The following is a 14,861-nucleotide window of genomic DNA, read 5'->3' on the forward strand; positions in this document are numbered from 1 at the left end:
GGGTGGTGGGAGGGATGGGGCGGCTGGGTGATAGACATTGGGGAGGGTATGTGCTACGGTGAGCGCTGTGAATTGTGCAAGACTGTTGAATCACAGACCTGTACCTCTGAAACAAATAATACATTATATGTTAAAAAAGAAGAAGAAGAAGAAGAAGAAGATAGCAGGAGGGGAAGAATGAAGGGGGGGAAATCGGAGAGGGAGATGAACCATGAGAGATGATGGACTCTGAAAAACAAACTGAGGGTTCTAGAGGGGAGGTTAGGTGGGAGGATGGGTTAGCCTGGTGATGAGTATTAAAGAGGGCACGTTCTGCATGGAGCACTGGGTGTTATATGCAAATAATGAATCATGGAACACTACATCAAAAACTAATGATGTAATATGGTGATTAACATAACATAATAAAAAAAAAAAGAAAAAGGGGGAAAAAAAAACTGTATCCACAAAAGAGATGGCAGATCCACAAAACTGATCCTTGGGCCATAATTTGCACACCTCTGAAGCTCAATGTTTTTTCCAGTCCCTCATAGTTTCTTTAGTACCTAGACTCCCATTTTAAAATAATGAGTTATTGGGGCGCCTGGGTGGCTTAGGCCAGGTGGGTTCTTAGTGGTGTTGGTTCATTATAGATCTTGTAGGTAAGTTCATCTATAAAGTAAACAAACCCGTGTCTGTGACAATTGATTGTCTTTCTTTTTAATGTCAAAGTTATTAGGCTAACAGACTCTCCCCATCAGTGACAAAGCTGAGATGAAACATGGGAAGGGAAGGAGATGGAGAAACCTCCTTCTGCCAGAGCTACAAATCCCTCAAGCAGAGAAGCCATGAGTGTCTTGCTCATGATGAAATTCCTCTCCCACCCGACCCTGCATGTGAACTATCCACTGCTGGATTGCACTTGACCATCAAATGTATAAATGGATGACTGAATGATAGATGCATGAAAGTACTAGCCAGGGAATGTGGACGTTTCAGTGGGTAGGAAAGAATGTTCTAAGCAGGGTGAACAGCATATGCAAAAGCATATGCACAAAAAAAAAAAAAAAATCCAGGGACAGTATCAGAAGTTCCAGCAACTGAAAATAGACCAGACTAGCAAGAGTTGAGTATAAAGGGGTTTATAAGATATGAAAGCTAGAAATGTAATTCTGAGTCCAATCACTGCTCAGTTCAATCATTTGGCATCATGACCTTGTTCAATAAACTGTTTCCCTGTCTATGGACTGGGTAAACATTCACTAGCATATCGTAATGTCTAGTTAATAAAACATCAAATCACCTTCTCTGTGTCCATCTGCTTTTATGGGGGTATCAATAAACAATCTATCATTGTGAGTATAAGCACATGTAAGATTTAAAACACATAATGCATTTATAAAATTCCCCAATTCTAGTAACTTTATCTGCGTTTTCATGGTTGGGACATTTGGAAAATCATTCTATAATTTAAAAATACTATTAATCAATCTGAAAATTAACATTTTCTTTCTTGTGCTTGCAGCAATAGCTTCTGAGAACTTTATTTCAATTAGAAATGTCCAATTATAATAAATGCCTCTAATGAAGATGTAAAAAGACAAGAATAAAAGTGAAGAAATGGGAACACTGAAGAGAGAGGTTCTAAAGGGCAACCATTATTCAGTTTCTTCTAATTGCCTTCAGAACTCACTATCTCCCTTAAAAGGAGGAGATCTGAATTATATATAATGTATTAGTAACAATTGTACTTTGGGAGTTTTTCCAGGCAGTTCACATAAATGGGAAAACAAATGCATGTGAGGTCCTGCATATCCATCTGAGTACTTAAAGGATAATAATACTAATTTTAAAGTATATTAGGAAATAAAGGGTTAATCCTTACCTATTGTTCTTAGATCCCTATTGTCTTGTTCAGATCCACTTGTGAAAAAGGTAGAAGAAAATAAATTGTCAAGTGCCAACATCTATTCATTATAACCTATGAGCTTATATTTTAACTGTAAGAAATTTTTAAATGCCTCAGCCTTATTTCTTAATTACTAGGACATTAATTCTGCCAGCTCTGGGTTCATGTGGCACACATGTGGGAATAATTCTTGACCAGCTCATAATAAGCGATTAAAATTCAAGGGTTCTGACTAGACTTGCAGTCACACATATAGCATTAGAATCAAAGCCTATTTGAATGAAATCGATAAGCACAACATTGTCTTTTGCAAATCAGCATCTGTCTAAGGATGGAACAGCACATTCAAATTGATGTCTGTGTAAGCAGATAGATTTAAGACCAGAGACGGGGGGAACTTTGACAAACTTGTCCCTACTACTAATAATCAATTTTTGCTCTATTTTTGCCCATAAGGAAGCCTAAAGCTTTTAGGAAACTACACAGGAGGTCTACGTAATAAATATATGTCTATTATTTATCTATTGTCTATTAAGGTTATAGTTCCATAATTTAGTTTAATTCTCACATTTCTATGAGTTAGAGAAGTTGGTTTTAGCATCTCTGTTTTCCTGCTATGGAAAGGGAGGATGACAAACTTGACCAATGACACAGCTAAGAAGAGGAGCAACCAGGATTTGAATCGAAGTCTAACGCCAAAGCCTCTGCTTTTTCTTCACTACCCACAAAGTGCCAATCCTACATAAGCCTTTTGAAACATGCAGATAGGGACTTGGGATATGTAGCAACTTTACTCCTAGTGCTCATACATCAGTACTTGTCTTTCCTTCAGAATAAAGGGGATGCTTCATAGTCATGGGGAAAAGTATGAAATAACCTATCCCTGTAGAAAAGCTCATGTAAAGTACTCTAAACAGAAGAGACCCAAAATGAATATATTCTGTTTACTATGGTTCACATTTAAATATTATTCTATCGACAAAAAAATTGACATCTGTGGCTGTTAATATAATCACAGAGGCAGAGAACCTTCTCTCACCTCCATCTTGAATGTGAAATATTTCTACAAGAAACATTCTCCAAGAATCTTGCTATTGCTATAACAAATTAACCATAATCCCCTCCCAGATTCCAATTATGGAAAATCTGCCTCAACAAAATTCCATTTAAAAAAGAAATAAGGTACAGAATGAACCACAGATTTCCTCAGGGAAACTGGGGTAAGGGCAGGACCAATGATGAGATTGCTTCATGGATTTCCTTTTCTGATAGTCTTGGTTAGGTAGTTGAACAACATAAGAGCTAAGGATGCTCAGAGACGGCCACTGAAGGGAAGTCTGCTTGATGAGAACACGAGGAGAAAGGGAGAATGGGGCCTCCAAGACTCCTGTTCATAATGCGTCTGTCAGTAATTCTTCCCAGCTACACCCTAATCCTCCAATAGCTCCTCTTCCTCCTTATGGCCCTTCCCAGATACTTTACCTCTCATACATTCAGAAATGATTTCAAAGTGAGAGCTATAAGTAAACAGAAGTACCACTTCCTGTCATGCCCTTAACTAGATGCAGCATAGACGTTAGAAACATGGACTCCAGAGCCATTCGGCTTGGATTTGTATCATAGCTTTGCCATAGACTTGGGCATGTTGAATATGCTTCACTTCTCCATATATATAATAGGGTGATAACAGTGTCTCCTTCACACAGTTGTGGTAAGGATTAAATGTGGAACACCAGTGCCTGGAACAGAGTAGGTTTTCAATAAATGTTAGCTACTGTTAATATTTTGAAGAAGCAGTAAGTTGAATTCTCCACTTCCATACCCATATACAGTTGATCCTTAAACAACATGGATTTGAACTGCATGGGTCCACTTACACACAGATTTTTCTTACAGTACAGTTCTATAAATGGATTTTCCTTATGGATTTCTTATTAGCATTTTCTTTTCTCCAGCTTGCTTTATGGTAAGAATACAGTGTTTAATAGATATGACATACAAAATAGGTATTAACTGCCTGATTATGTTATTAGCAAGGCTTCTGGTCAACAGTACAGTATTGGTAGTTAAGTTTGGGGGGAGTCAAAAGTTATACATGGATTCTTCCAGTGAAGGGCACAGGAGTTGGTGCCCCTAACTCCCATGTTGTTCAAGAGTCAACTATAATTATAAAAATTCCATTGACAATTTCAATTTAATTGTGAAAAACAGGGTTTTTTTCCAGCCTTCATCAGATTCTCATAAAATACTCAGAGAAAAATGTCCCATCGGTCCATGAATAATATTTCAAACATCACTGGTCACTAACTTCCCTCCACTCAATGCTTTTCCATGTTCCTACACTTTATGATTACATGTTTTTAATGAGTTAAAAGAGGAGAATTCACACTTTGCCGTGTTTATTTCCTTCAGCTTTTAATGTGAGTAATAAATATTTTCATTTATTTTTTAATTCACTCTTGGTGACAATCCACCCAATGGCATACTGATATTTTCATGTATTTTCCCGCTATATAAACACATAGCCATTAAAACCAACAACTGTTGTTTTGCTTTCTTTTAAATAATATAAGCAGTTAGATTTACAGATGGTGACCCAGTAGTCCCAGTTTTCTGGGGACTTTCTAGATTTAAGCACTGAAAGTCCCATGTCCAGAGATCTCCTTTGATCCTGGAAAAACCAGGACACTTGATTCATATTGGACAAATATATTGCAGTTGTCTTTAAAATATCCCAAACCATGGGGTACTTGGGTGGCTCAGTCAGTTGAACGTCATCTCTTGATTTCAGCTCAGGTCATGAGGACTACATGGAGGGATATAGGATAAAAGTCTAGAATAATACCTGGCACAATCCAAGTATTCTAAAAAGTATTTTATCATGCTATTACTTTGGACCAATCACTGGCCTCAGTGAGAGGAGAAGATATTGACTAAATTTAGCTACGGCCCTCAAGGAGCATTATAAAAGCTTTGGGGGAAGAGATCCTGGGTCATGGGTCAAGCAAGGCTTATTCTCTGCCTTTGATTTAGGAAAGGGGCCTAACCTTTCTACGCATTCATTTCCTTATAAGCTTCATAGAATCTACCGTTAATCCCAAATCATTTCCAGGTTTCAGTATGTTTAGTCTTCAATAACTTCTCTTCCCAAATAGGACATCAGGACTTTTAACATTTCAGGCACATACCAGGGTCAACAAAAATAGCCTTTGTCTCTGTCTCAGTGCCTTCTACTTTGAATATTTGTGTTAATAATGTGCTTCCTCGGTGCTCTAAACCAAAAGATTATTTTTATCCTAACCTTTTCATAGGTTGTCTTCAAAGAAATGTTGCCAAAACATCAATATTTTTTCCACTAGAAAACTGAAGAATTGTTGTCCACGTAATTCAGTAAAAATGTGGGTATAATTGAGGATGTCTCACTCAAGCAGCTAAGCTATCGTCAGGTGAGGTCACGGTGATCATTGGCACAGCCTCCCCCCCTCCCCAACCCCACCCCCAAGTCCTGTCCCACTGTCCCTGCTTTCCCACCCTCTCTTTGGTCCCTCCCTAATTCTGTAGTGTGAGTCACCTTTCACCCACAGGGGAGATGATTAGTGATGTGCTGCTGGGTACAATTATTAAAAGTGCAATTATTATTTACACTACTTCTGCTGAAACGAAGCCTATCATATCTCATTTGGTTTTATTAATTGCCAAACTGTTCCTTTAACTCTCTCAACAACATGGTACCTACTACTCAGTGTTCTTCATTGGAGAAACAGAAGTGTCTTAAAGAAGGTAACGAGATTTTTTCACTTTCTTCTACCTTATGTACTTAATCATCAAGGGCAGATGGGGATGGAATCTAAGGAGGGAGCAGTGGCTGCAGGGAAGCTGGCAAGGCATTTGCCAGGCTTGGAACCCAGCAGATATACCATTAGCCACAGTGGCCCATGATTCAGCTGAGTCCCATCACAACCCAGGCTACCTTCCTGATCTCCTTCATAGTCCAGTCCAGGAACCCAAAGAAGCATCATCCTGGAATCAGAAGATCATGGAGTTATACAGGCTTGGAGATGAGTCCCTCCAAACAGAAGTGACTCAACAGTCAGTTTTCACCTGTTTAAATTTCCCGTTGGGGCTCTTCAGAGATTCAAGTTCAGCAATGTACCCAGGGCTTTGTCTTATGGATGGCTCATGTTCTTCCTCATATTCATTTCCACATTTCTCTGCCACCTTCCAAACTGTTTTATCTTGTTTGATTCTCCTACTTAATGAAGTTTTTCTTTTACTATCTTATCAATATGGAGAACCATTTCTTTATTTTAAGTTCCTCGTATTCTGGAGGCTAGAATTCACATCCCATTACTGCACCCTCCCTTAAGTAACAAAAGTGATCAGTTACTGAGTTCTAATGATTCCTCTTCCATGGGTTTTTATCACATCTCTCTCCCTTTTTTAATCCCTCTGACACAATCCTAATAAAAACAACAAAATCCACAGTTTACAGAAGGTCTAGTGTGGGTCGGGCACTTTGCCTACATAGTCTCTAAGTCCTTGCCACTACCATGCAGTGAAGGGGTTATTGTCTCTATTTGGCTCTTCTCTATTTCACTTATTATGATCCAATATATACATACTTGCTTTATTTATATGTCTATTGGTTCCCTCAACCAACTGGAATGTAAGTTTCATGAGGACAGGGATATTTGTTTTGTTCATTGCTATATCACCAGTGCCTAGAACTGGAACCAAGTTGGCAAGGACCCATCATTTTAATTTAGAACACAGCACAGTGTCTGGCATTTATGTATCGCCCAATAAATATTTGTTGAATTAATTAACAAATCAAGAATGACATACAAGACTCCTTTTCTACTTCCGTCTGCTTATAGTTTATTTTTGACTTTTCATTACAAATTGGCCCATTCTGCATTTATTTAGTTATTTACTTACTTATCTTATTTATTGAGAGAGAGAGTAGGGAGGGGCAGAGGGAAAGGAAAGAGAGAATCTTAAATAGGCTCCACGTCCAGTGTAGAGCCTGATGCAGAGCTTGATCTCACAACCCTGAGATCATGACCTGAGCCAAAATCAAGGGTCGGATGCTTACCAGACTAAGCCACCCAGGTGCCTCAAATTCTATGTATTAGAGCTTCCGCAATTATGGCAGCTGATTAAGTGGCCTCTGCAGGGTTTTTGTCTTTGCATCTTACGTTAGAGCTTAAAGTCCACTCATTAGGCAGCCATTCCCAGGGAGGGAAGATGGAGATAAAGTAGGGGAGAGCAAGAAAAAGTTGGAATCCATAAATATGATCTGGAATCCACAAGGAAAGACTGAAACCTGTGTCATTTCCTATTGCCTCTGACCTTGATCGTGTAGATATCTGCAGAAACCAGGGCCTTTCTTCATGGAGTTAAACACACACACATGGCCCAGGATTCAGAGATGCTGAAGAAGGATCCTGAGGAAGTTGGAGTGCTCGCAGGCCTGACAGCTGCCTCACATGAATGAGTCAGACCTGCGTAAGTTACAAAGTGGCCCTCCATATAGCTTACAAGGATCTCCCTTGTGGCCCACCCCATCTGGAAACATACAGAAAAAGGAATTCTGAGAAATGTAGTTCAGTTTAGCAATGCTGACGCATTACAAAGCTGCTTCTCATATCTTCCAATTAATTGCTCATGACAGTTTTGAGTTGCATTTCCTGTTTTGCCAGTGATTAACAACCCACCCTAATAAAGACTGAGAAAACTTGTTTGTTCTTTTATAAAGGTCTTACGGTATTCCTGAATTCCTATGTCTTGCCCCTACTATGCCACTTAAATTTAATTGGATACTCTCACTTAAATTAACTTCTCTATTGGTTAGAATTGCGTTTGTCTACAAATAACATTAAACCAAAATAAACAAATAAAAATAATGCCTTAAACAAAATAAAAAAGTATTTCTTTTTCACATAAAAGACATAGGAAGTCTAGAGCTGGTTTGTCTATGAACATCAGAAACTCAGGCTTTCTCTATCAATAAGATAAGTTGTAGCGTCTTTAAAGTTACTTCATGGTCCATGGAGGCTGCTAGATCTCCAACCATTGCACCTACTTTCCAGGAAGAGATAAAAATCCAAAGAGCTTACCTCCCAGCAACCTTACTGATTTCTTGAAGATTTTCTGGAAATCCTGAAGAACAACTTCCACTTGTGTCTCAGAGCTTCAAGAGGAGCTGAGGATTATAGCCCAGGGCTGTGTACATAGCTTCGGGGAAATGAATATTGGGAAGGAAATAGCAACATCTGTCACAATTTCTAAGAAGAAATATTCCCTACACAAATCATACTTACCTGGATGAGATATTGCTTCCTTCCCTAGGAATAAGAAGAGTATTGAATGTGAGGTGGGCTTTAAAACAGTTAATTTTGTGGCTGGAGACTTCATTCAGCATTGTCCACAAATATTTTTGAAGCTCTGCACTTAGAATATGGGTCTTACAGAGAAAGTCTTCAAACCCTTAAGCTGAAGCAGTGGAGATAATACAGAAACCCAAATTTTGCCATCAAAGACATGAAATGTGAATTACCGTAAAAGGTGTGCCGAGTGTTAGGAGAGCTCAGTGGGATGCTGGGTGCACATCAGCAGGCAGTGATCGCCAGAGGAACTGGAGGCTGATGCAGACAGGAGTGTGGACGGGGCCCAGGCTGCACGTTGAGATCTCCGTGAGACCATCATGGTTTAGACCAGCTTGTGGAGACTGCAAGGGTCAACCAGACAGGGGTTCATTAGTTTACCAGTTGAGGGAAGGAAGCAGCCCTGAGAAGGAAAACTTGATAAGGATCCCCGAGGACCTGCAGAAGTGGAGGGAGCAATGCAGAATTTATGCTGGACATAGAATTAGTGTCTGTTTAATATCAGAGCACGTGAGCCTGAACTACCCACCATTCCTTGCAGGTATTACTTTAAAGGTAGGTATTCATCACCTGATTGTACTATTGTTGAAACACTTTCCTGTCTTCATCATTAAGAGTGGTATGCCAGGCAAACTGTTTGTTCTGCCTTCCCCCTTAGCATTAAAAAAAAAAAAAAAAAGCATTTGGTTTGTCAAAATTTGCTTGTCACTTAGCCATGTTGATTTTATGTATGAAATACGACCGCAGTCTAATGAGACTAATATCTTACAAATGCAGTGGCATTTATGCATCCTAGTGAATGCCAATGACTTCAGAGTTATGGGGGAAGAAAACACAGTTACAGTGGCTGCTATAGATGCAAACATTTTGGGAGCTCCCGTTCTAGAATTCAGCAGACAGTGTGGCATTTTTGGGGCGGGGGCACTCTCATGTATGCTGCTTGTTTTCCATCCTGCTTGGGTAAACGAGGACTGAAAGAATGGGTCTGTTCAAATGGTAGGCACTGCAGAGGCCCAGAGCATGTGGTTAAGAGCACGGGCTCCAGGGACAGAGCGCCCAAGTTCAAATCCTAGCTCTGCTCCACATGAGCTGGGCAACCCTGGGTGAGTTTCTTACCACCTTTTTGTCTCCGTTTTCTCACCTGCAAAGTGGGGATACTAAAATTAGTTCTACATCAAAGCGTCTGGGGGTGGGGCAGACCTGAGGCTTCAGGTCAGGTTCAAATTATTTTAGCTGTGAGGATAAGGTCCCTGGGAACAACCAGAAGAGGAATATGGTTTTGCTAAACAAAGAAGTATGAACATTAAACTTCGATTTTTTCCTCAACAAAATATCCTTAAGCAATTAAGTTAAATATGAACAACCAAGTACCTGCTGTTTAAAAAAAAAAAATGGAGCACTTTTTATAATTAATGTCTTAAATCTTTAAAAAATAACAGATTCTCAAGAATGTAAACAAAGAGCAGAACAAGGCGTTTCTAAATTAGCATTCCTGTTTTGAAGACAAATTAGAAGTTACTGAGAAATGAAAGGGCAGTCTCTACTTCCTCATTTAGCTTGACTTCAAGAATGTGGAGTCTAAGCTCTAGGCTCTGGGACGATTTTACCGCCTCCCCTCAGTAATCTATGTACCTGGAGTTGGGTCAGCTTGACAGGTCAAATTTAGTTTGAGGGAACAAATTGGAAAAGTAAAATCAGTTATTGGTTAGTTTTAAAGATCTTCAAGTTGCTTAATTACAGTCTTTACTGAATTTTTCAAATCTATTTTTATTCCTCATTTAGAACTGAGTGGTTAGAACCGCATGCAGAAAGGGGGCTGCCATCTGTGTAGTTAGAAGGCCCTAGTGCAGATGGACCCAATGAGCTCCATGACTTGCTCAGAGCGCAGGACAGCAGAACAATCAAGCATGCCTGCCAGCATTGAGTGAGTCTTGCCGTGAAACTGTTCACATGCTCTAGAAATCTTCATGTGCATTTGGGGTTTTGCATGAGTATGTAAATTCAGACGTGTGGATGACTATGGAAACAACAGTTTCGGCCAAAAGTTTGTTTCTTTTCTCCCAGATAGACCCAGATTTGAAGAAGTCACGTGGGTCCTTGATTGTGTGTTTAGGTATTTTGCAACTCATGGCCATGGGTAGAATATTCTAGTTCTTGGCCATAGCTGTTTCTTTCATTCATCTTCAAAGTGATACATTTATTTTCAGGCAGTGTATCCCTATTTATGTAACATGTATAGGCTTTCTTTCTGGTTGTGAGCATCGTACAAGCAGTACCTGAAAGTAATTCATACAGTGAGCTTGAATCAGATGGAGGGGAAACCTTTATTAATGCACAAAAGAGAATTCTTTCAAATCGAGATGAAAGACTGTTTTCGGAGTACACATTTGCAATGGATTTCAACTATCACTCTTCCTCTTTTCCTATTATTTGCTTCCCTCCCCCTATTTCAAAGAGTTAATCTGATGCTTTGAGAAAGTTTCCTTTAAAAACATTTTAAGATGCTCATTATGAACTCACTGTAAGCACTTCAAAGGAAAAATCTCTAGGACTCCTGTAAGTTTCAGAAGACGTGAAGAACACTGTTGTGTCTGGCATAATATTATATTTTGACCTTCAGAACACCAGCAAGAATGTCAGTAGGAGGCCGCAGACATACATGAGTGTTATATGGGTGTATAAAAAATGAGTTCTGCTGGACTTGGGCATGGGCATGAAATACACACACACACACACACACACACACACACACGGCAGGGGAGAGGGGAGAAGAGGGAATTCCATGGTCAAATACATTGGGGAAATGCTACACACTCTATCCCTTCATAGAGACATCCAATACACTTTCTTATCTTAAAAGGTATGAAATGCTCTGTAGAGAAGAAATCTGTTTAACCTAGAATTTCTCTACATGTTTGAACCACAGAATCCTTATCACTTGGGATTAGCAGGACTTGAGTTTTCAGGAAAACACTTTGGGAATCATTCTCTCAATAATCACTAGTTAAGGCCTGTATTAACGATTAGCCAATGCATTCATTTTTAAATAATTGTCCTGGAAAATTTTAATCGTATTTTTCCAGTGAGCTAAATTATTTTATCTCTACAATAGTCATTTGTGTTGTTTGAACCTCTATGTGTTTAGAACACTGGATGTTGAAGTTTTGTCTGTAGAAGTCAGGAGATGAGGCCTTATTTAAATCAAGAGATAATTACTTTTCTGGGGCGCCTGGGTGGCTCAGTCGTTAAGCGCCTGCCTTCGGCTCAGGTCATGATCCCAGGGTCCTGGGATCGAGACCCACACTGGGCTCCTTGCTCAGCGGGGAGCCTGCTTCTCCCTCTCCAGCTCCCCCTGCTTGTGTTCCCTCTCTCGCTGTCTCTCTCTCTCTGTCAAATAAATAAATAAAATCTTAAAAAAAAAAAAAAAGAGATAATTACTTTTCTAACCTGAATACTAGTTTGGCAATGGCCTTGGCCTCTTCCGCTCCCAGCTAATAATTACAGTAGTTTCCATACGCCTCTCACATGCCCACTGGGGAGCGAAATAATACTTCCCAGGAAGCAGACAGGTAGGTAAGATCAGCCCCATTTCAGGAAGAAGAAAATGGAGCTTCTCAGATGCTGAGGAACTTCACTCGGAAGAGCAAGGAGAAAGCCCAAACCCAGGTCTTTTGGGCTCCATCAGTCTCCTCTGGAGCACACAGCCTCCCCCCACTGTGAGCGTCCCTGCCTTCCTGAGGGCTGTTACCTTTTTTTTATTGTTATGTTAATCACCATACATTACATCATTAGTTTTTGATGTAGTGTTCCATGATTCATTGTTTGCGTATAACACCCAGTGCTCCATGCAGAGCGTGCCCTCCTTAATACCCATCACCAGGCTAACCCATCCGCCCACCCCCCTCCCCTCTAGAACCCTCAGTTTGTTTCTCAGAGTCCATAGTCTCTCATGGTTCGTCTCCCCCTCCGGTTTCCCCCCCTTCATTTTTCCCTTCCTACTATCTTCTTTTTTTTTTAACATATAATGTATTATGTTTCAGAGGTACAGGTCTGTGAGGGCTGTTGCCTTAAGCTAAACACCACCACCTGGGCACACCTCTGTGGTCACCGCTGTCACACTGTGTCACAAGCAACGGCTTACTCATTCCCTTCTTTACCAGTCTGTGGGCCCGCTGTGCTGCCTCCTAGCCGCAGCATCTTTTGTCTCAAAACACCCAGAATTTACCACAGGACCTTGGCAAATTACAAAAGTATAATAATAGCTAACACTGATTACGTAGTTACTTCGTGTCAGGACTTGATTTAGATGCTTTGAATGTATTAACTCATTTTCTCAAGCACTGTTAGGAACTTTGTGTTACAGATGAGAAACCTGAGCCTCAGAGACGGGAAGCAACGTGCCCAAGGAAACAGACCTAGTAAACGAAAGGGCCCCAGGTCTGAGCACAGGAGGGACAAACGAACTCCCTGCTGAATAATAAATGAATAAAAAAAAAAGCTATAGCATCTTTTGAATTCTTATTCTGTGCTTGGCACCATTCTAAAAGCTTTATATGAATTATGACTTTTATTTCTTACAATTTCACAATTCTTTTACAAGGTGGGTGATTATTAGGCCCTCTATTTTTTTTTTTTCTACAGAGAAGAAAATTGAGCAGACAGAGCTTAAATAACTTATTCAAAGCCACAAAGCCTAGGAAGTGATGGGACCGGGATTAGAACTGACTCCAGAACCAAGGTTTTATGAATGAATAATTAAGTTTTAAACACTGCACTAATTACAACACAAGTCAGTAGAGAATCACATGCCTAAAAATTTTTCGTTTTTAAGAAGCAATAAAAAGTGTTGTCAGTGGCCTCCATTATGAAATTCTCCAAAATGACACCTGGCCTCCCCTAAGTGAGAGAGAATATTTTAGTACAGCCTTCCTTCTTGTGGCTTGTACTTTTAAAACAAAATTAATTAAGATTCTGATCTGGCCTCTCTTGAGAGAAAGATTTGAAAGATTTGAAACCAATTATTGAAAAAGAAGGCAAATCATCAGGAGGATAGCCTTTAGATATCTCCAAAATTCATCCACATAAACATGCCTATTCTCTATCCTTTATGCTCTCCCTCAAAACAAATATTCCTCAGCTCTAAGCTGCCCTAAAGGACCAGGAACCAGAAATAAATGGAAACAGTTAAATGAGGAGAGAAAACAAGCATCATAAAAAAAACTTTGTATTTTCATATACGGCTCTGGGAGGGCAGTTGTCGGCTGCCCAACAGCTGTGTAATGTTCAGCAAAAATTTGCCTCTCTGGATTTATGAAGTATAAAAAACAGCCATCATAAGATTTGAAAATGATGAGACCAGTCCTGAAATCACCGTGTCAACATTTAGAAAGTGCAGTGGAAGGGAAATAAAAATGATAAATAATGGGTGGCAGAAGGTGCCGGCTCACCGCACACAAGCAGCCCTTTCCACAGGGAAACAGTCTTCATAAGTGGGCTGGAGGTGGCCAGGAGGTCGTGGCCAGGAGGTGGTGGCCAGGGGCAGGCGGCCAGGGGCAGGCGGCCAGGGCAGGTGGACGAAAGGAGGCCTCTAATACTTTGGTGACTGCTGAAGAAAGGCAGGAAGGGTCACATTCTCTTTCTAAGTCACCTGGCTTTTTGACATCAGATTTGACATCAGATTTGGCTACTTCAGTCCCGACCCAATGATGACAGAGCCACTCCCACGGTGCCCTGAGCCTCTCTGCGAGATGATAATGACTGCTATTAGTGACCACTTCTTATGTTAAAAACACTCTTTAGGGGCACCTGGGTGGCTCAGTCGTTAAGCATCTGCCTTCGGCTCAGGTCATGATCCCAGGGTCCTGGGATCGAGCCCCACATCAGGCTCCCTGCTCAGTGGGAAGCCTGCTTCTCCCTCTCCCACTCTTCCTGCTTGTGTTCCCTCTCTCGCTGTGTCTCTCTCTGTCAAATAAATAAAATCTTAAAAAAAAAAAAAACACTCTTTATCTGTCCTCTTATGGATTTTTGTTGTTTGTTTATTTATTTATTTGGCTTAAAGGACATTTATTGTCTGATGGTTCTGGTGGCTGGAAGTGTGAAATCAAGGTGTTGGCGGATTGGCCTCCTCTGGTTTGTTTCTTTTTTTTTTTTTTTTTTCCTCTGGTTTGTTTCTTTCCTTTATGTAAACCTTAAAAAAAAAAAAACCCATGAGTGGGAGCCATCGCCAACTTTGCTCTACACACGACTAAACCAAATCATGGAGAAATTAATTGTCCAAGGTAAAACAGGTAAAAAGGAAGAGCGCTGAATTCAAAGAGCGATGATCTCACCCAAGATTCCATCTTCTTAACATTCTATGTCGGGGTTCAGCAGAGCCTGGGGCCGAACAGGCCCCCTGCCTGTTATTTCAGTGGCCCATGAGCTAAGAGGAGTTTTTCCATTTTTAAATGGTTCGGTAAAAAAAAAAAAAATCTAAAGAAGAATAGTATTGTTGAAAATCACAAGAGATTCAAATGTCACTGATCGTCAACAAGCTTGACCGGAACGCAGCCACAGGTATTCGGGTCTGGATCACCCATGCTGGCCTT

This window comes from Phoca vitulina, unplaced genomic scaffold (genome assembly GCF_004348235.1).
Source record: "Phoca vitulina isolate PV1807 unplaced genomic scaffold, GSC_HSeal_1.0 scaffold18, whole genome shotgun sequence".
In the NCBI taxonomy this organism is placed as follows: Eukaryota; Metazoa; Chordata; class Mammalia; order Carnivora; family Phocidae; genus Phoca; species Phoca vitulina.